The following is a 21,726-nucleotide window of genomic DNA, read 5'->3' on the forward strand; positions in this document are numbered from 1 at the left end:
CCAGATGGCATGCTCCAGGAAGTAGTCATCAGAAGAGCCCAAGCCCACAGTCAGGGCAGTAATTATCAAGACTGCCCATAATGTCTTCAAAATGGAGCCTAGTTTACAGGTAGAATCTTCTCAAACCATATCTCGCTTTCCATCTCCCTCTCAACCTCGATCAGACACTGATATAGGGTCATGAGGAATGGCGGTCCAAAGTTGAAACTCTGCAGCCCATCCGTCTCCCACGTTGACGGAGACACAGGCTATAGAAGAAAGAGCAGTAGGAAAAGTCTTCCAGCGAAGAGCAAGCCATCTGTGCAGGGAGAAACGAAGGTTAAGAGCTCTGCAGATTGGTCGGTTGGGTAAAGAGTAAAACGCTCCTTGAAGTTGCTTAGGGCATGCTTTCCAGTGGCGTCTTCTGGTGAAGATTGTATACTCATCTCCATTACTGGATAAAATAAATAGTTATCAAGATTTCACACACGTCTCTGCTGCAGTGGGTGGAAAAATAGATCTATGCTCAAAAACCCAAAGGTTCAAAGTACATGTGCTCTCAAAAATATTAATTTATTGTTAATATGGTAGCACACACATTTCAATTGTTGTAAATCATCCAAAAACACATTGGAAATGAGCCTTGCTTCGTTACATTTAGTTTTTTGTATGTTTTGGTGCATGAAAATGTGTTTAAAATTGTGTGGAGATTGATTACTTCTAGCATTGTATCAGTATTCTAAAAAGAAAGTATTTTAAAATGTTCGTCACTAAACTTCGTCATCCAGAACTTGCGGAATGAGTCGCAGTTTCATGTCGTTGGCCAAATGGAGAACCGCATAGAGGGCCACCGATGGGGACTGCGAATCTTTCATTTTTCACTCAAGACATCAGGCAAGGATCGGTGAACTCCTGGAAGCTGGCGGTACCCTTGGCGTTGCTTTCTTCCTTTGGCACTGGCTGGGAGGGTACCGATGTCTCATCGACAGGATTCAGGAGCTGTTTCTGGATCAAAGAATGGCAGCTTTTCTTGAGATTCTTCATGTCGATCACCTTGGCACGCTTCGCCAATGGCACAATTACTTTGGTGACCTGAAAAAGAACCAAATAAATGATATTTTAGACACCCTTGGGAATAGTATGTCCCTCAAAGACCCACCTGCCTTGGTGCATCCTTAAATTCGGTGGATATCTCCAAGATTGTATCGTCATCCTCATGGATGCTTTGGCTTTGATTGAGCCTATCCTCACATGAATCCTCATTCATCATGTCCATGGTATTTTCAATGCCCGCTGCCGACATTCGGTTCATGACAGGATCATCTGTGGTGAAATGTTCGTTGTCAGATAGCTCTATGTGGGCATCGTCGTGGTGGGAGCCCTCATCCATATCCGTATCATTGCCCAGTCCTTCAACCAGATCGGCTTCTCCAAAACTCTGGCTAACTTTAATACCCGGCGCCGAGTCGTATTTTAAAAAGTAATCCGCTTCAAAGTTGAATTTTGTGGGCCGCACCACCTTTCGGGCATCCCATTTCTTTTCATTGACCTTTCGCAGCTTTTTTTTGTTAGCATTGAGGGGCTGGAATAACTCGTTGTTGAACTTTCCATAGTGCAGATTCTTCTTGCGTCGCTTGGAGGTGGCTGCCGCCGTTTTCTTTGGTTTAGCAGCCATAGGTCCATTCGTCTCGGCCAGAGTGGTGAGCGGACGAGTGCGCCTGATTTTCCAATGCGCTGGACCCGCCCAAAACTGTGAGATCCTATCCATGGGCCTGTAAGAGTAGTCCAGGCTAGTCACACCATCCACTGGCCTCAGATCGTCAATGACCCCGGCCGTTTTGCTCAAACGCGTCTGCTCCTCGGCGGTGAGATCCTGCAAATCATTCGATTGTATATCTAGGATAATGGGTGGACTTGCCTCCATATCCGGCATGGGCTCACACTCGGCATTCATGTCAAATGCTACGGATATATCTGTGGGATTCACACCGAAGTCGTCCGCATTATCCAGCCCCTCAGCAGCGTCATTACATGTGCGGGCCGCCTCTGAAATAGATCCCGACTGTGGCTGGGGATTGGGAGCACTGGTTATCACGTAGCCCGTGTGGAGTGGCCGCAGATTTAGTTTTTCCATATGGTTGTACAGCTTAGGCAGCCATTCCGCATTGCACAACTCTTCATTGGCCCACTCCTTGGTGCCAGCACTCAGCGTTTCGCTGTCCATGAGCTCATCCGTCTCCTCCGTCGAATCCCAGAATTTGTGGGTCGTGCGTAGCCGCATCTCAGAGTCCACGCTGGGCAGAATGTTGTGCATCAGGCGATTGGAGGCATTGATGGAACCCACCGTCGAATTGAGCTTCCCAAAAACCGCATCCTGCATGGGCACCATGTCCAAACGCGCATTCAATGTTTCCTTGTTCTTTGTCACCGTTGATAAATTCCTTTTCTGGCGCTTGAGCTTAGGTGCCGCCTGCTGCTGTTGACTGGGAGCCGCATCGGCACCTTCGCCATTACCTGGAGGTCCCTCAGGTAAGCCCGTCAAGAGGCGACCATTCAAACCCGCCGATATACGCAATGCATCTTTGTAGATTGAGTCTACGCGCAGGTCGTAGACCTTGGCCGAGGCCTCCAGCGAATAGCCAGCCATCTGTGAAGGTAGAAAAGTGGGTTAGGAGCTCTCCATATTGGCCGAAGGGATAAAACGCACCTTGAAATTGTTCAGCTGTTTGTGATGGCGATCCATTAGATTGGCTAGTGTATCAATCAACGACGTATCCCAGGCATTGTCTTTGCTCAGCTTATTGCAGTTGTACAGATCCACGCAGGAGCGTATCGTCTCGTTCTCCTCGATGGACTCGAGAGCTGAACTCTTGCGGTGAACCAGCGGTGTGCGCCGGCGTGCCTCCTGCCTCTCGGCCTCGTCGTTTTTGCGGTAGCTGCCCACCGCAGATCGACGCAGAGGGGTCTCCGAGTGTGGCGACGTCATTGGAATGCTTGGGTGTGTGTAGTTACGGGTTACGGTAGTTTTTCTCCTGATTTTTACTATTTTCGTATTGGAAATTTACAGTTTCCTAGAGTGGACGCCGAATTCTAAAGATGGAGATAACCACACTTACACGCGCAGGGCTGCAACCGCAATATAAACAAACGAAAATTATAGTTCTAAGATGCCACAATATCGGTTTGCACGCTCAACTTATGAATATTAATTTTTTTCCAATTTGAATGTTCCAGCTCAATGATTGCAACAAAGTGAATATCAAAAATTATTTTTACTGTCACACAATTTGTTAAAGGGCCAACGATAGTATCGATAACAGTGCAAGGTATCGATATTTGTATTTTTTACATCTCTGCAGCCGTAGTAAATGGTGTAATATATGAGTAAATGCTGTGTAAAAACTGCAAAATGACTGTAAAAATGTTCATATAATCCATGCAAAATGTGTGTAAAAGGGTTGAATAGTAGGTTTTTATACCCGATACTCAAAATGAGTGCTACATACATATATTAGATTTGTGGTAAAAGTGGATGTGTGTAACGTCCAGAAGGAATCGTTTCCGACCCCATAAAGTATATATATTCTTGATCAGCATCAATATCCGAGTCAATTGAGCCCTGTCTGTCTGTCCGTCCGTCCGTCTGTCAGTCCCTATTAGCGCCTAGTGCTCAAAGACTATAAGAGCTAGAGCAACGATATTTTGGATCCAGACTTCTGTGATATGTCACTGTTGCAAGAATATTTCAAAACTTCGACCCGCCCACTTCCGCCCCCACAAAGAACGAAAATCTGTGGCATCCACAATTTTAAAGATACGATAAAACCAAAAACGCAGAATCGTAGAGAATGACCATATCTTTTAGACTGCAGAATCTGAATTGGATCGTATTATTATTATATTAATATATTATATTATATTATGTATAGCATGTATATATATATTAAATATCATCAAGAAAACAATTTAATTGTTTCTCGCCCTGTCTCTCTCTAACACACACGTATCATACAGTACATTACCATCGACAATGCATCCCGGGTGGCCGGACCAGCAGCCACTCGTATGCAGCCAACTCGCATTCACCGGGAGAATCACACCTTGATGCCAACGCCAAATCCAGCCGACAATGCATCCTGGGTGGCCGGAGCAGCAGCCACTCGCATGCAGCCAATTCTCACGCTTCATTCGCATCACATCCCGATGCCAATGCGAATATCTCCGACAACGCATCCCGGGTGGCCGGATCAGTTCGCCACTCGGTAGATCGCAGCCAATCCTCACAACGTTGGCATCACTATGCGATGCCAATGCCAATCCTCCGACAATGCAAGCCAATAACGTAACTTGTGTTACCCAGCCACTTTTCAGCCGTGTCTGCTACTACACATATGTAGATAAGCACACATATGTAGATAAGGCGCCACACTTATTGTCTAATGTACCATTTTAAAGGTATAAACACAATAAAAACAACTCTCTCATTTGAGATACTGTCAGTTTTGTTCGCATAGCCGAACACATCACAAAGAAAATTGTGTGGAGATTGATTACTTCTAGCATTGTATCAGTATTCTAAAAAGAAAGTATTTTAAAAAGTTCGTCACTAAACTTCGTCATCCAGAACTTGCCGGATTTGAAAATCCTCTAGATTCCTCTTGAACCGCATAGAGGGCCTCCGATGGGGACAGAGAATCTTTCATTTTATCACTCAAGACATCAGGCAACGATCGGTAAACCTCCTGGAAGCTGGCGGTACTCTTGGCGTAGCTTTCTTCCTTTGGCACTGGATGGGAGGGCAACGACCGATCATCGAAAGGACTCAGGAGCTGTTTCTGGATCAAATAATGGCAGCGTTTCTTGAGATTCTTCATGTCGATCACCTTGTCACGCTTCGCAAACAGTACAATCACTTCAGTGACCTAAAAAATAAGTAAAAAAAATGATATCTGATCTAATGATCTAATGGATCGCTCAAACAGCTCAACAGTTTCAAGGTGCGTTTTATCCCATCGGCCAATATGGAGAACTCCTAACCCACTTTACTACCTTCACAGATGGCTGACTATTCGCTGGAGGCCTCGGCCAAGGTCTACGACTGCGTGTAGACTCAATCTACAAAGATGCATTACGTATATCGGCGGGTTGGCTGCTGGGATGCGGCTCCCAGTCAACAGCAGGCGGTATCTTAGCCCAAGCTCAATTCGACGATGGGCTCTCTCGATGCCTCCAATCTACGGATGCAAAACATTCTGCCCAGCGTGAACTCTGAGATGAGGCTACTCACGACCCACAAATTCTGGGATTCGACGGAGGAGACGGATGAGCTCATGGACAGCGAAACGCTGAGTGCTGGCACCAAGGAGTGGGCCAATGAAGAGTTGTGCAATGCGGAATGGCTGCCTAAGCTGTACAACCATATGGACAAACTAAATCTGCGGCCACTCCACACGGGCTACGTGATAACCAGTGCTCCCAATCCCAAGCCCCAGACGTGATCTATTTCAGAGGCGGCCCCCACATATGATGACGATGATGAGGGGCTGGATAATGCGGACGACTTCGGTGTGAATCCCACAGATATATCCGTGGCCTTTGATATGAATTCCGAGTGTGAGCCCACGCCGGATATGGCAGATTTGCCAGAACTCACCGTCGAGGAGCAGACGGTCGTCCACAATTGCCGCCGTTTGAGGAAAACGGTCGAATTCATTGACGACTTGAGGCCAGTGGATGGTGTCACTAGGCTGGACTACTCCTACAGACCCATGGAGATCTCACAGTTTTGGGCGGATCCAGCGCACTCGTCCGCGCACCACTCTGGCCCAGTCGTATGGTCCTATGGATGCTGTGACTGCTGCCAAACCAAAGAAAACGGCGGCAGCGGCCGCCAAGCGACGCATGAAGGAGGTGCAATATGGAAAATACAAAGAGAAGTTCTTTCAGCCATTCGATGCCAATATAAAGCAGCGAAAGGTCAATTTTCAAAAGAAATGGGATGGCGAAATTCAACTTTAAGGCGGATTACTTTTTCAAATACGATTCGGCGCCGAGTATAAAACTTAGCCAGAGATTTGGTGAAGCCGACCTGGATAAGGGTATGAGCAATGGATATGGATCTGGATGGGGGCTCCCACCACGACGATGCCGACATAGAGCTCTCCGACAACGAACATTTCACCACAGATGATCCTATCATGAACCGTATGTCGGCAGCGGGCATTGAAAATACCATGGAAATGATGAATGAGGATTCATGTGAGGTTAGGCTCAATCAAAGCCAAAGCATCCATGAGTGTGACGATACAATCTTGGAGATATCCACCGAATTTAAGGACGCACCAAGGCAGGTGGTTCTTTGAGGGACATACTATTCCCAAGGGTTTCTAAAATATCATTTATTTGGTTCTTTTTCAGGTCACCAAAGTAATTGTGCCATTGGCGAAGCGTGCCAAGGTGATCGACATGAAGAATCTCAAGAAAAGCTGCCATTCTTTGATCCAGAAACAGCTCCTGAATCCTGTCGATGAGACATCGGTGCTCTCCCACCCAGTGCCAAAGGAAGAAAGCTATGCGAAGGGTACCGCCAGCTTCCAGGAGGTTTACCGATCCTTGCCTGATGTCTTGAGTGACAAGATGAAAGATTCTCTGTCCCCATCGGTGGCCCTCTATGCGGTTCTCCATTTGGCCAACGACATGAAACTGCGACTCATTCCATTCATTCATTAAAATACTGTCTTTTTAGAATACTGATACAATGCTAGAAGTAATGTCTTCATTTGACATTTAATCCGATAAGTCGCTTGCATCATATTGTCTCAATAATAAAAGTAAAGTAAAAGTATGGTCTTGGGCATGCCACAGTTCGTATACGTAATATCTGCACTATTGAATGAACCCACAACCACTTTTGTCCGTCTGTCGCCTTCTGTTCATTGGATTATATTTCATATTAAGCGATTGTGGATTGTCGAACATCAAAAGTGAAATTGCAGCTGAATAAATAAACAAAAAAAGGAAATCTAAGCAGCAGGGATGGGCTTTTGGTTTTGAAATGCAGAAGCTGCGCAGTAATTAATCATAAATGGGGTTTAAATCAAAATATAAGTAAACAAGGAAAGGGAATGTCCGTTTAAGTCAATATATAAATAGAATAGGAAAGAAAAATCAGGGAATATATTTTGCTCTCCCCCGGTTCAATGGTAACAATAAAAAAAGAGCCATTAACGAAAATAAAGGCTATATTTAGCCATGCATACCCTTTGCAATGACTTTTTGGGTTCTGGCAAACAAATGGCAGAATTCAAAGAGAAATCTGTAGATCGGTTTAAATTTTATTCCCTTTGATTCCTTCTTTACCACAATTTATTGCCACATGACATTATGGAAGCTGGAAGCAGCGCATTGGCAGAAATTATCATATTTCGCGGCTGTCTGGTATTTTGTTTCAAATAGTTCCTCAGTTGTTCTTCTCATAGTCAGGAAACGTGTCTGCTGCCAACACTAATTATGCATTTTGCCTCTCTACAAAGTCGAATGTCCAAACACTTTTAAGGCTAATATTTTTCATAGATGAACTTTCAGCAAAAAAGGAATAGAAAAGTGCTGAAAAATGTAAAAGTCAGCAAAAAATTATTAAATAATATAATAAGCATACAACTTTTGTAATTCATGAAAATTACCTTACCTTTTAGTAACTTACCTTACTGTAAGACACTTAATAATGAATAAGATATACGATTTTTATCCAAAATGGTTTGAGGCATGTAAAAGTATTATAAACCTCAATAAAAACTCAAATTATTAACGTTTCATTACATGAACTATGATATAATGAACGTTTTTTCTACTAAAACTTGTCTCCTGACTAATTTGCGATGAGAAATGTATCTTATCGCATATAAACCCATCAGACCTTGGCACTGTGAAGATATGATGTGTTTTAGGTAGAAAGTTTTCGAAGTATGTGAATAATTCCTTTGAAAATCGAAAGAAATAGTCCATAAATGTAGGATTTAATGGATTAAAGATATTAAAAAGAAACAGAAATATGTTTCCATCCGATACTGTTTTAGATGTTGCTTAAGAATATGTGAATGTCCTCCTTCTATAGTTGTTAAAATGCGGAAAAAAGGATTAACACAAACTAATGACCTTTGCGGTGTAATCCCCGGCTATGTATCATCCAATCAGTGGTGCAATCTCTGGCTGCCCTTCCTTCCATTTCAAGGTAAAACATAGACGCCGCCTACCACACGGGTACATATACACACACAAACAAACATGTGCGTAGGCGTCCAGCGGACAACAACAAGTATAACCCAACAAGCTGCCCAAATCGGTTTCCAGCGAATGGCAGCGAAGGCAGCCGGCGTTGGGGCGACAGGTGGCGAGGGACAGGGATGGGAGCTTTAAATCAACGCCACGCAGCCACCCGCTGACGTCAGAGAGCCAGCAGCACAAACAACAAAAAGAACAGGAGTCTATGTGTGAGAGTGTGAGAGGGAGTACACGCATACGCCCACACAAATGTGACATACACACACATATCCAAAGGATGAATGCAACAAATACGAACGTGGGCGTCGAAAGGGAGCTTTTCCCTCTAAGCCAAGACACAAACCGGCACAAGAGCCGGCAGGCAAAAGCTTTCGGAAGCAACAGGAAAATCAGCAACCAGTGGAAGTTGCAACGGCTTTCAGATTGGTTTTCTAAGGGGGCGGAGGGGTAGGTATTGGGTGTTGGCCCTGGGGGTCTTCGTCTAGGGGGGTTCGGTCGGTTCGCATTCGTGGCGGGAGGTTTGTTTCGGCTTCGCCTCGTTCGCTATAAAACCAGTCGGCCGCCTCGTTGCCGTTGCATTCGTTTGTCGCGCTTCGAAGGTAACTCAACGAACGAACAACCAGAACAACCGACAAGCAAAACAACCGATCGAACCAACAACCAACCAACCAGCCCTCGTTTGGACCGTTAGTTTTCGAAAAACGGTTTTCCTGCCGCAGGGAAATTTCTCACCATAAAAAGTGTAGCCTGCATCTGTGCGCAAAACTCTTCAAAAACTGACTTTTCCGTTTAATTGAGAAAGTTTTCAAAGCAGCTCACCTTTTTTCGCGTGTGAAATAACAGAGAAAAAACGTTCATATCAGAAGAAACTTTGTTTTGTGACAAAAACCATATTTGATTTGTATAAAAACGGGTTTAATCGTGCGTTTAATTTATTGAAAATCGCCTCTCATTTCAACAAAAATATATTGAAGAAACACAGGTGAGTTATCACGAATTTGAATATGTTCTTAGAAGAATTTTAGGTTTTTATCAGAATTAAATTTCCAATTTCTTTGGATTTTTTTGTGGAGGAATGAAATATCTTTGAATATTCAAAGAATTTCTTAGAGATATAAACCTGAAAAATGCCCAATTTGAAGTGCGAATAGAAAATTATTATTCTACAGTATCTTAATTAAATATTTAAATATTTCTATAGATTCTGTTCCAAAGATTTTGAACAAGAAAAAAATCCTCCCTCGTTCTAGACAACTATTTTCTGTTTCCTTGTAAATAGAAATAAGACAAATTGCAACTTTCATACCTCAAAGAGTACAAAAAAGGTCTTATTTTTATTTAAATAATTTAATAATTTTTCATAACTGATATTCAAAATTGAAGGAGTAGATTTGTAAAAGCCGTAGAAAAACCCCCTTTCTATCCAAGAGATCTCTTTACGTTCATTTTTTAGGGCCCAACAATCAGAAAGTATTTACAAAGTATTCAAAGTCGTTTTATTTGTTCTTTTTTGTCATCGAACCCCTTGTCATTCCGTATCAAAAGAACATCAGCAGCAGCAGCTACTTTGTCAAACAAAACGCATAAAATATCAATAATTGTCAATCAATTTTGTTTGTCTTTTTGGGGTTTCCTTTGGCAGGAAAATTAGGGCAAACCCTTGCCGCTGAAAAAAGACAAAAGAGTGTAACGTTACTCAATGTTTTCACACTTGGGGGTCGTTCGGTTTTTTCTGGCCAAATTAGTAGAGGTTTTTTGTTAAGCAGGTTAGGGTTATGGCCCTACATTTTCCAACAAATTTGTGGCCATAAATTTTCCTCTTCATTTTTAGGAAAATGTGTCGAAAACGCTGGCGAGGAGGCATATTTTTGTGATAATTTATGGCTATTTGGAAGTTAAGGAAAAACAAAGGTTTCCGTAGGAAAATAATGGCTGATGGAGTATTAGAAAAAGGAATTAGGAAAAAGGATTAAAAAGTGGAAAGAGCTGTGCAAGTAGCTTTGCATCAGCTCCTTTTTCTTGTAAATTTAAGAAACTACTTGTGTACACAGCCCCCATAATAATATCACTCTTCCAGGCCACCAATTCTGCTTTCCAATGTTTTCTCTTGTGTTCGGGTTTTTCCTCAAAAGCAAATATAATTTTCCTGGCCGAAAACATTATCATTATCATAACCATAACCGAAAACAAGTCGAAAAAGCAAGAACAGTTCAAAAAACCGTGCTGAAAGTGAGAAAAAGCAAAGAACAAGTGGCGAAAAAAGACAAACAGATAGGAAAATACCGGGAAAACGAGAGCAAAAAAAAAAAAACAGAATAAAATTAGGAGAAAACAGAGCCAAGCCATGAAAAAACGCCAGAAAAGGGAGAATCAGAAAACACAGAGACAACCCACACGAGGCATTCGAATAAAGATCCGTGTCACTTGATAAGAACAAATTATCGAATTTTTGTGGCACAAAGAGTGCTGAGAGTTCTGAAAATTCATTCCCGGAAGCAGAAGTAAAACAAAAGTAAAGCCAGAAAAACAGATGATATCTCAAACATTTTTTTACAACAGAAAGCAAGCAAAAAAAAAGCTCTTCGGAGGATGTTAATGAAAGAATTCCTTGGAAAATCATGGAGGGAAAAAGTCTGTGTCCCATCCCTGAAAAATCATTCGAATTCCGTCGGCTGTTGACTTTATGATTATTATGGCTTATGGCTGCAAATTGTAAATTGCATTAATTATTACTATCCGTGACAACGACTGCAATTTCGATATCCCTCCTTCATAATCAAAAGATAATCAGCCTTGGCGTGAATACAAAAACCACCAATGCTCGTAAATTGGTGAAAAATTCCGCATTTCCACATTGCATCGCATATGGTGTGCGCTCGAATGGGTTGCTGTTGACATGTGGCATGCCCCGTCTGGTGCTGCAAGTTGTAAACAATTCAATTACATGAATATTTAAAATATTCGTAGAGTCCATCCATGTTGCTAATTAAACGGAAGGGGAAAAACAAAAAAAAACCGAGAGGGTTGTACGAATAGTAGATGGGTTTTGGGATCCCAAAAATTATGCATTTTTTAAAAGAAAATCTTCACGATTAGAGAAACATTTTATTTAATATAAAAACATAATCGCATCCCAGAAAATATTCTATTAAAATCGCCTATTTTTCTTCTTTAAACACAGATCCAGAGACAATGTTCTTTGCTTTTCTTGAGACAAAATGCGATGGCAATTTTGCCATATGCAAAGAAATGCATAGAATGCTTTAAGATGATGCAAATAAATCCCATTTTTTTCGAGATTTTTTTTAAGCTGTCATTATTCTGTGCATTTAATGATATTTACCATGGTAAATAAATGAGGAATAATCACACTTTACTGAAAAAAGTACGAATAACATACGAGATAAATTTATATTTGCTTTAGCAGTACCAATCCTATCAATTGTTTTCTCATGCAGCAATCGGACATCTTTTTTGAGTGCAAACCACAGTAGAGGTTTCCCTTAACATATTCTGAACAAAACTGGCCATCGCTTTCCATTCCTAAAACTGTTTTCCTCGTCTCCCTTCCTCCAAACGTCGAGCACTTTTCCAGCAAGCGAATGCAAAAATTCCTCTAGAATTGGTCCGAAAAAGTTCATTTGTTATTTATTATGCAAAATGAACTCGGGTTTCGTTTCGAGAGGTTTTCACTGTCCCTGTGGCTGCATCTAGCCATTTGTCCAGCCATCCTTTGAGTCTCAAGTGTTTTCGACTACTATTTTTCAATTATTTATTTATTTCTTTGCTTCGCACCAAAAAATTTACCCAAAAACTACTTGTGGAGTGAATAAATATTTTCAAGAGCAGACACATAAAAGAAGGTACTTGGAACCTGCACACTTCTATCAAAAGAACTCCCAAAAATGCATCTGAATTCTGTTTCTTCGAGTAAAACCTGTAGCTCTTGCGATTTATCGTAGCTTTTGTTCAAAAACTTATTACAAACAATTTGTCAAACGTTTCCGACCATCAGACACATCCGTTGCTGCAACATTTGTCTGTCTTGTGTTGGGAAATTTCCATAAATTATACAAAAGGCAGGTGGAAGGAACAACCAGAAGCCAGGAAGCCGCACTACTCGTGAGAGACCACAGAACGGACTTCAAACGGAAGCACGAAACTGGCATTAATTAAACGGCATAAATGGTGTCGAAATTTTAGAATTAAACACATGTGTCCTCCGCTCCTGTTGATCCAATTAAATATTTAAGATTTGTGGAGGAAGTAATATAAAGTTTAGAGTAAGGGAGAGAGAAATATTACCTTCAATTATGGCCAGAAATTGAACACTCATTTTAAACAAAGAAATAAAAGCCACAAAAAGTATGACCCTTAAAGCCCCTTCCAATTCTCGCTGTCAGAAAAAAGTTTAAATGGAAAACTTTGGCTGGGAAATTCAAAAAAATCATTTAAATTCTTGGAAATTATTTGAAATTCAATACAAATTGGTGGCTGCCACATGTGGCGTATGCCACAATATTGATGTCGTGTTGACAAATCAACAAGAAAATTGACGCTTCGACCGCTTCGAGATTTGCAAACTGAAAGCGCCAGACAGCGAAGGCTGGGGGCTGGGGGCAGGGGCATGGTGCAAAGGACAGCCGACGGGCAAGTGTTTTTCCTTGGCTTCCGGCGAATGTCAATGCCACAAATTTGGGGCACGCACACACACACGCACAAGAAAGAAATACACATCCATACACAAAGGAAAGAAAGAGCAACAAATGAAAACAATCAAGTTGAGACGTTCTTGATACAAAAACATTGCGGGAATACAAGAAAATTAAAGAAAAGACGCGATATCCTTATTAAAACGAGTCAAAGAATACCCTTAAAGATCTGTAGGTTCTAGGAGAGATATACTCGTATATTAAATAGAAAATATTTATATTTTATACTTGATATTAGCTTGATAATTCAATATGAGATTGAATTGTATAAGGAAAGCCTCGAAAAATTCCCTTAAGAGTCGATAGGGCGTCAGGCTCTTTACTGCAAAACTTATTTTCTTCATTTTAGCAGGTTTCGGGTAGAAAACATTAGTTTCTATTAGGAAAGGAATTCGTATCTTCCAAGTAGTGGATTCTATATGGATTTCTTCCTAATTTTTGATTACTCTCATTATTTATTAAATAGTTTTTACTCACGAATATTTATGGCTATACAAGAGACACTATTTACAAGTTCAAAGCGCTCAAAAACTCTTAGACTTCCAGAAAGTAGACTGGCAGTTTCTATTTTTTCCGCAGTGCAATCTTCTGCAGGAAGTCGTAACACCCTCTTTAAGGGCACAAACACACAAAAAACCCACGACATTTGACCTTCCTCAAGACATTCTGGTAGCAAGCGGAAAGAATTATACAATGTCCAGGTGCTCCGGTGTCAAATGCTATGCCCCTACCAAAGTTACCCTCTTTTTGGGCGGAAAACCTAATTAGAGCTGCCCCAATTGCAATTTTCCGGCAAATTAAACAGAAAACAGAGGACAGGAGACAGGAGACAGCAGAAACTGAGGCCTAAATCCCACAAATAACGAGGGAAACGAAGGACACAAAAACTAATGAAATTTCATGACTAGATTAGGAATAGTTTCTACCTTTTTGGATACTCAAATTAAGGATATTTAATTAATAAACAGAATGAAAATGCAAAACAATTGTCTGAACGAAATCCAGACTAAAATCCCGACATTTTTTCAAAGATGTTGCAAGTATGCAAAAAAAGATTACAGGAGATGACATATTGACAGGACAACAGACAATCAACAGGTGCCAAACGGGGTTCGCCTTCGAGCGGCTGCCTGTCTCGTTTTATCCTGCAACGAGGGAGTATCGTTTGAACAGGTGGCAGACAGACGCGTGCCTCTGCTTCTGCCACTCCCGGAAAAGTGTCATAAATTCTAAGCTCTTTATTAAATTTTCAACTGGTTTTTGCCTGTCATGGCATTGGCAGGAGAATGGATGAGAAAAGGCAGGGAAAACTCTAAGAAAACGTTAAGAACATTGAGAAAAGGGTGAGAAAAATTTAGAAGAAAAACCCTGAGAAAAGGGTAGACAAATGGTAAACAGTAGACACGAGCATGGGGGCTCCCTTTTCAAGCTCTTTGTTTGCCATTTGTCTGGCATCTGTCCTTTTTCTTCACTCAAGTGTGCGATAGTTTGAAAATGCACTCGATTGGAATGTCCTTGCGTGGGTTTAGACTAGAAAGACACCCTGCTATTGCAGTTCTTACATACATTTCCTTTTCTCTATGTAAAAATCATTCTACTACTAATAAAAGTACGAAAATTTCTATATTCCATTAAAAAAGTATTATTTTGGAGTCAAAACTATGATATCTAAGTGTTTATAATGTTTATCTTAGGGTAATATTTTACATTGATTTTTTGTGTAATTTTTTTTTCAAATTTCAATGATATTTGGCATATTCTTAGACTACATCATTACATATACTTTTTGCCGAAACAGAGCTCCATATCATTGAAATTGTAAGCGCTATAACCTTTTCTGATTTTCGGCGGCAAAAAAAAAAATATTTGTCTAGAAAATATAAAAACGTAAAGCAGCGTGGTAATACTTGGAGTTCCCTTATAAAATATAAATTTATTAAATTACACATATATGTATAATAATTTCTGCAGGTGTAAATTTGTTAAAAGTTATAGATCCTATATTACAAAAACTCTTTTCTTTTTTCCGACTAAAAATAGTAAAAGATCTATAATATCTATATTTTTTATACGACTACAAAAACAAATAAACGCACTATCATATTTATATGGGCATTAAATATTATATCTTTGTTTTAATATCACATTTAATGGCTCCCAAAACACTTTTTTTCCGCCTGTAAAGCACCTTTCCCTAAATATCTATGAACCTATACTCCTTCTACTCTCTGTACAAACTACAGGGCATCAACAAAGGGAAGAACAGAATGGGAAAATCCCTCTGTAAGTTGTTCAAAAATTGCAAACACATTTGTAATGAATGCTGAGCCTTATCCTGATTGTCACTCCGTATAGACCCAAGGGCTTATTCAATTTTCTTGATATTTTACGCAAATTCTAACAAAAGAATACTATCTCCTTCCAAATCCCTCTAGAAATTACAGCAGATCCCCTCAATTTTACCATGGATTTCGTACATTCTACAGACGCATCCATGCAAGAAATTCTATAAAAAGCTTGAGACCGCTCGTCTGGGACTCAAAAAAAAAACAAGAAAACACTGGACTCTAACTATTTATTAACTGCACAATAAGCGCACAAATTGGCTTAGACCGCCCACAAGGACGGCAAGGAACTGTCACGCCTTGAAATTAGCCATCTTTCGCAGATAAAAGAGCCACAGAAACCGAAGGCGGGGGCCACACAGCGAGCCGCAGAGGCGTGCCACAGAGGGGGAGCCACAGGGAGACCCACAGATGGCGAGAAGGATACATGGCCACCGGGAGAGTAATTTGATTGCCCTTCTCCTTCCTGAATGCCTTAGAATTTCCCCTGTCGCTTCGCTTTTCTCTGATTTTCTTGGCCCAAAAGCAAAAGTTCTCTGATTTACAAATGCCTTCAGCTTTGGCTGTGATTTTTGGCTCTGAATTTATATCGAGTGGGATTCCTTTCGTTCGCAGAGTGTCCCTCCAATTCATGCGGCAATTGAGGCTCTAGCTGTGGCTGTGGCACCCATCTATCTCCATCTCCATCCCGGCACACGATTATAATTTACTTAATTGGAAAACTGCTATAATTACTGTTGCGTGGACGTGGCAGTGCGGACGTGTGTCCATCCTGTCATCACATTCTGGGCCATCCATCAGGTCATTAAATCAGTTTGATGAGCTGACAAACAAGACGTGTCCTTGCCCGTTCAGGGTCCTCATGCTTCACTTGATGGAAGTCCAGTGTCCTCTCGTCTCTTGCTGAATGGATTTCCATCACTTGATGCAGTTCCACGAGCCCCATTCCTCACTTGTTGTGGCTCTGGGATCCGCCTCCATCACTTGTTGGACCTCTAGGATCCTCCTCTCTCTCTCTCACTTGTTTTGGATGAATGGATGTCCAGAGAGGGTCCCCTCCATTCATTTTCTCTTTGGATGCCACACGCATTTTCACACGCCTCTTTATTTAAAAACAACGCCTACTACCCCTCGTGGCTGTAATGAGCTTTCGTCAATTGTGGCGTATACTTAGTGTCCAGCAATAGCCTGCGGAATATTGCGTATACGCTGCCATGTGCTTCTACTAAACAAGGACTTATTGGTGGTGCTGCAGTCCAACAAATCGTAGATTACTCTGCGGCTTGACCTTTTGCCTGTGAACAATTCGAATGACAATAATTTGCAGGCTTCACTTTCAGCCACAAAATAAACGCAAGTTTATGATAAAATGTATGAGGATTACATTTGATGTCCGGATTTTTTGTTTCAAGCCATTCGAGCCTACAAGACTAAAAACTACATTTATTTTCGAGGAGTAACAAAAATTTAAACAAAAAGTGCAGCAAATAAAAAACTTACTGAAAACACAGGAGGAGCTGAATAGTGATAGGTCCATCGAGAAGCCGTAAGCTGATACAGATTCCCATCTGTAATACGAATTACGTGTAGATATTGGACTCGATTGCAGCTGGGGGCCAATGTCCGGCATTGGCTCGAACTGCAAGGGAGAAGCAGAGACTGCTACATGGACTTCTAGGCATCTACAACCACACCATTTATTATTGCATCAAGATCCCTCAGCAGTCATGCCGTATCCGATGGCTTCTCTACTTTCTATCCCTTAAAGATCCTTCGACAGGCGGCAAGGTCAAAACGCTGATCCAAAAACAAGTACTAGAACTTGTACTCGTCCCTTCTCATCGCAATGGAAGCGTGGATCGGCCGTGATCTATTTTCCCGGTTGGTGCTTTTTCTCTGCAGTGCTTAAAAAGTGATTTTTGGTTTATCTTTCGGGAATTTCGAAAGGAAAGCGCAAAAAATAGTTTCAAGCCGCATTTTCCATAGTTTCCCTTGCAAAAAGATCCCCCCCTTTTTTTTTGTAAGCCGCCCTTATTTTCTTCTAGCGCATTCTGCTCTTTATAGGGCTTTTCCAAGGGCTATAGGGCTATTCCAAGAACATAATTATTTAATGAAACTGCAATTACAGGACTGCTTCACATTCAAGTGCAACAAAATGCCTACAATTTCCAAGAGATTTTGAAGCATTTTGTAGCCCTAATTTTTGGGTAATTAGTAGCCCTAGAAAACTGTCCTCTTTGGCCGAAGGGGCAGAGGGGCACGGTGGGCCATAAAGTAATTGCCAGCAGTTGCTCAAAACAAAAAAAGGTGAAAAAAGTGGAAAAGTGAAGGTAGAGGAAGCTTCCTGTAAAAGTGTCAACAAGTTGAATGTCCAGTCGGTTTTTCCAGCGACTCAAAGTGTAATTTCATTAGCTAATTAACTGTCTGTTGGTTCGTTATGCTTTTGGGGGGTCAAAAAGAGAAAATGGGAGCGATGCTTAGGCCAAAGGGCATACAATTATTTATAAACTGCGCGAAAAAGCCCTCATAAATTTGGAAATGTTTGAAACAATTAGAAGACCTTTTGAGGCAAAGAGCCAGAGAGGCAGAGAGAAGGCCTAAGCGCATTAGCACCCACCACAAACGGATTGACAAATTAATCTTCATCTACTTAGCTTTTTATTATTTTCAATTAATGGAAAATGGCAATTAAACTGCAAAACTAATGACATTTAAGGCAAAGGAAAAACTCATAGAAATGACAACATTTGAAAACATGAAAAAAAATCATTTGAAAATGAAGGCAAATGGCAGACATTTGAGGCTGAAGGAAAAACTTTGAGGCTGAAGGAAAACTGAAACTAATTAAATGGCGGAAAATGGGTGGAATTATGCGCGTCACAAAATCCACAGCTGGGAAAAACTAATCCAATCCAAACATCAATTTATAATTATAGCTTTTGTGATTTTTAAGCAGATTTCCAAGCGAAAACACGAGCTCTCTTTTGAATAAATTATAAATTGTATTTAAGCAAAGGAAGTCTTTTAAATTAAATATGAATATTAATAAAAAGCATCGACAGGGAGGTTCCTAGTACGCAGGGGAGTTACTTGGATGTGTAAATAGGCTTTTAAAATTAATTTTGTATTAAGTACGAGGGCTATAGATTTTTTTTAATGAAAAAATATTTTTTAATGTAAAAAGGGTTTTGAGGGTTTCAATAATTCTTCTTCAATAAAACCTCCTTTAGGTTAAAGAACAATTTAATTTCGTGCAAAGAAATCTTCAGTAAAACAATGAAAATTACTTATACTTCAATTAATTATAATAAATAATTATTTAATCTACTTTGATTAATTAAATTATGTACAATATTCTAGATACCCTTTTGCCCTTAGATTTCCGTTAATTTTCCAGTGCAATCCGATTTTTGCAAGTGCATTTTCCCTGAGCTTTCGATAATTAAAATTCTTGTCTCCCATTTATAAAATAAAATCAATTTACCATCCAGATTAAAGATTAGACACTCAGTTAATCATTGAAATTAGAATTGACCTGGAGAAAATTCCAAGGAAAAATCCAAGCTGCCTTTTCTATTGTGAAAACTCCATTTATTGGCTTTCCATTCAATGGCTGGAGAGAAGAAGCATGGGAATTTTTCCCCGTTTTTCACACTATTTGAATTGGAGTTTTTCTATCTGAAACTGTAGGTTGTTATCAGGAGACTTTTACTGGAGATAGTACCAACTTTTCTTGACATTTTCCACTGCAAATTGTGGCCATATGAAATTTCGCCTTCTATATCCTGACCCGAAATCAATGTCACCTGCTTGGCATACAATTTATCACACATTTCCGACGATTGAAACTTAATTATGCGATGTAGAGGAAAAGCCAGCAAGGATCACACATACAAAAATCGCCCCGGAGTTATGCTCTCTCTCTCTCTCTCTCTGTCCTTTTCTGTGGAAAAACACAGTAACAGAATCAAAAGTCCATATATTCTACATACGAGATACGAAGGAGTACTTCTGTATGTGCAGCAGGCAGCAGTTAGGTGCCACAGCCACATGTGGCCATAACATTGCCCCTCCCCCGCGGTGGGTGTCTATTGCATGCAACACCTTCGGGGTTCATTCGGTTTGTTGGCCAGCCAGGCGGACATCAACTCGTAAATCAATCAGGCACACGGGCATTTTTTAATATGAATCCCAGGTCCTGCACAGAAGTTTCCACTTCAACAAAAAGTGTGGCAAAAAGAGGAGAAAATATGCACCTCGAAAAGCGTGCCAAGAGTGGGGGAAATATACCCCCAAAATGAGACAAAAACGGGGTGAAAGTTCCCCTCGAAAAGAGGGCAAAAAGGTGGTTAAAAACCGTATCCATATGCATTACTCTCCAATGCTGATTGCAACCTGTGGTTGCAGTTGCATGATGAGAAAGTTCTCCCCTGTTCAAGGATTTAATAGGGGCGGAAGGACTGCTCTTCGATCCATCATTCATTCCGGGGAGAACAAAATGTAGAATAAATACCAAATCGTATTGTCAACAGTGAGTTTCGAATTAATAAGTCGGAATAATGGCAATTGATTCAATCAAAAACAACAAATATCTAAATTCAATTTCAATTCATTTTTCTATTGCTCTTGATGGAATTTTTACTCTTTTCATTCAATTTTCTAACCATTTTCTTCGTGTTTTTCTTCCATTTTTGTTTCATATTTTTTCTGTTTTCTTTTATTCATTTTTCCATATTTTAAACTCCTTTTTATATGCTCCATATGTGCCGTAGTTTTTTCTGTTTTTTCATGTCTCCTTCCTCTATAGCTGGTCTCTCTATATGGTCGTCTGTTTTCCTCCTTTTTCCCTATAAAAATCGTGTAAATTCCATTACATGCATGTAATTGTCATACAAATCTGCAAAACAAACAGAAGGATAGAAAAGCACATGAATTCGATTAGGATTTGCATCCGCTGATTGATGCAACAACAGTCTGTGCCGCATTGCATGATTTTTCCACGGTTTTCCACATGCCGTGTTCCCAAGGACCCTCCACTCACTGGAAAATATGTGAATTGGTTTGTCAAATGCAAATAGAAGCCACGGAAAATTGGTAGTTCACATTGTGGCATGCAAAAATTTCAGAATATGATACCAGGGAATTGCAGGAATCGGAAAATTATTTCTGAACAAGAACCATGATCTATAATCCTTTGTAAGGCAGAAAACCGATACCTGCGTTCTGTGCTTTCGATGAATCATTCGCATTTCAGTGATTAAAGGACACGACGAAGGGTTCACAGTACTCAAAAATTACTTTCTTTCTTTAGTTCCACAAATAAATCGCTCAGATTTGTATTTTCTGAAAGGTTTTCAACCTCGAAAGCTTCGTCAAACGCTTCCGATACGAGCATTACTCATCTAATTCCCAGTCCACCCAAAATAAAGCCCCCAAATCCTTCGCAAAAATGGATTTAATCACAAATTAAGTAAATTTATTGCAAAAATCAGCAAAAGTTCATTGTTCCTTCATCAGACGTTGGCCTTAACGATGTATTAATTCTATTAAATAATGAAAATCACGTGCCGGAGACCGGAGGCGGTTTATTGCACAACCATCGATTGCAGTGGCAGTACGAAGAGGGGTGAGGGATAGGGGGAGAATCCTGATATCTAATCCCCAAATGAGAGTCAAGTGAATGGCCAGATAAAGCAGCGATTATTACGTGTTTTATGCACTGCTTTTGCTCACTTCTCCTTCTCCCTCCTGCTCCTCCATTTCCTATATTTAGATACTCGTACATTTTCTCATATTAAAAATGTAACGAGAGCTTGTACGCTGGAATGATATATCGTATTCATAGAGATAGTAGAGCCTCCTCCCCTCCGGAGATAGACACATCGATTGTGTTCGCACAATCGGCTTATCGCAACGGTGACGTACATAAGTATATGTACAAGTACCCGTATAATCTATACGATAGGAGCCGATTCATAGCAAAGACCCATTATCTTTATAATTATTTCAAAATACGAGAACAACTTTGTTTTCTTTTGGGATTGCAAGCTAATGAAGCTTTCCCCATTAATTATGTAATTCTAGCTATTTTTCCCTAAGCTTTTCCTTATTTTTTCCTGATTTTACTTTGAATTGCAATTTTCTTGTATTTCCTCCGGCATTTCGCGAGAAAATCTCTTTCTCTCGGAATTCGCGGACAGAAAATATTTGCTTTGGGGGCTCTCTCCGTCGTCTGATTGAAAAGCTTATTAGGCTGTAAAATGTGTAATGAAGTATTAAAGGGTTAACGCCTCAGGCCTCGGGCAGAAGGAAAATACTATAGAAAATATAGAGGGGGAAAAATGGAAATACATTTAAATTGAAGGACAAAATAAGTACAATATGATAGAAATTTACTTAGGTTAATGGGG

General features: G+C 40.5%; 1 protein-coding gene and 2 pseudogenes across 1 annotated transcript in view; 2 read left to right on the plus strand and 1 right to left on the minus strand.

Moving 5' to 3' along the window:
* Window positions 1-533: 533 nt before the first annotated feature.
* On the minus strand, window positions 534-3,252 carry LOC6903867 (condensin complex subunit 2-like; annotated as a pseudogene).
* Window positions 3,253-5,036: 1,784 nt separating this feature from the next.
* LOC6902612 (uncharacterized) lies at window positions 5,037-6,708 on the plus strand (annotated as a pseudogene).
* Window positions 6,709-8,835: 2,127 nt separating this feature from the next.
* The window catches only part of sNPF (short neuropeptide F precursor), a 44,952-nt gene continuing 32,061 nt past the window's right edge, over window positions 8,836-21,726 (plus strand). Inside the window, exon 1 of the mRNA XM_033379410.1 lies at window positions 8,836-9,241. The gene's annotated coding sequence lies outside the window, so the exon portion shown is untranslated. The remainder of the gene's footprint in view (window positions 9,242-21,726) is intronic.

Source organism: Drosophila pseudoobscura, chromosome 4 (assembly GCF_009870125.1).
Source record: "Drosophila pseudoobscura strain MV-25-SWS-2005 chromosome 4, UCI_Dpse_MV25, whole genome shotgun sequence".
In the NCBI taxonomy this organism is placed as follows: Eukaryota; Metazoa; Arthropoda; class Insecta; order Diptera; family Drosophilidae; genus Drosophila; species Drosophila pseudoobscura.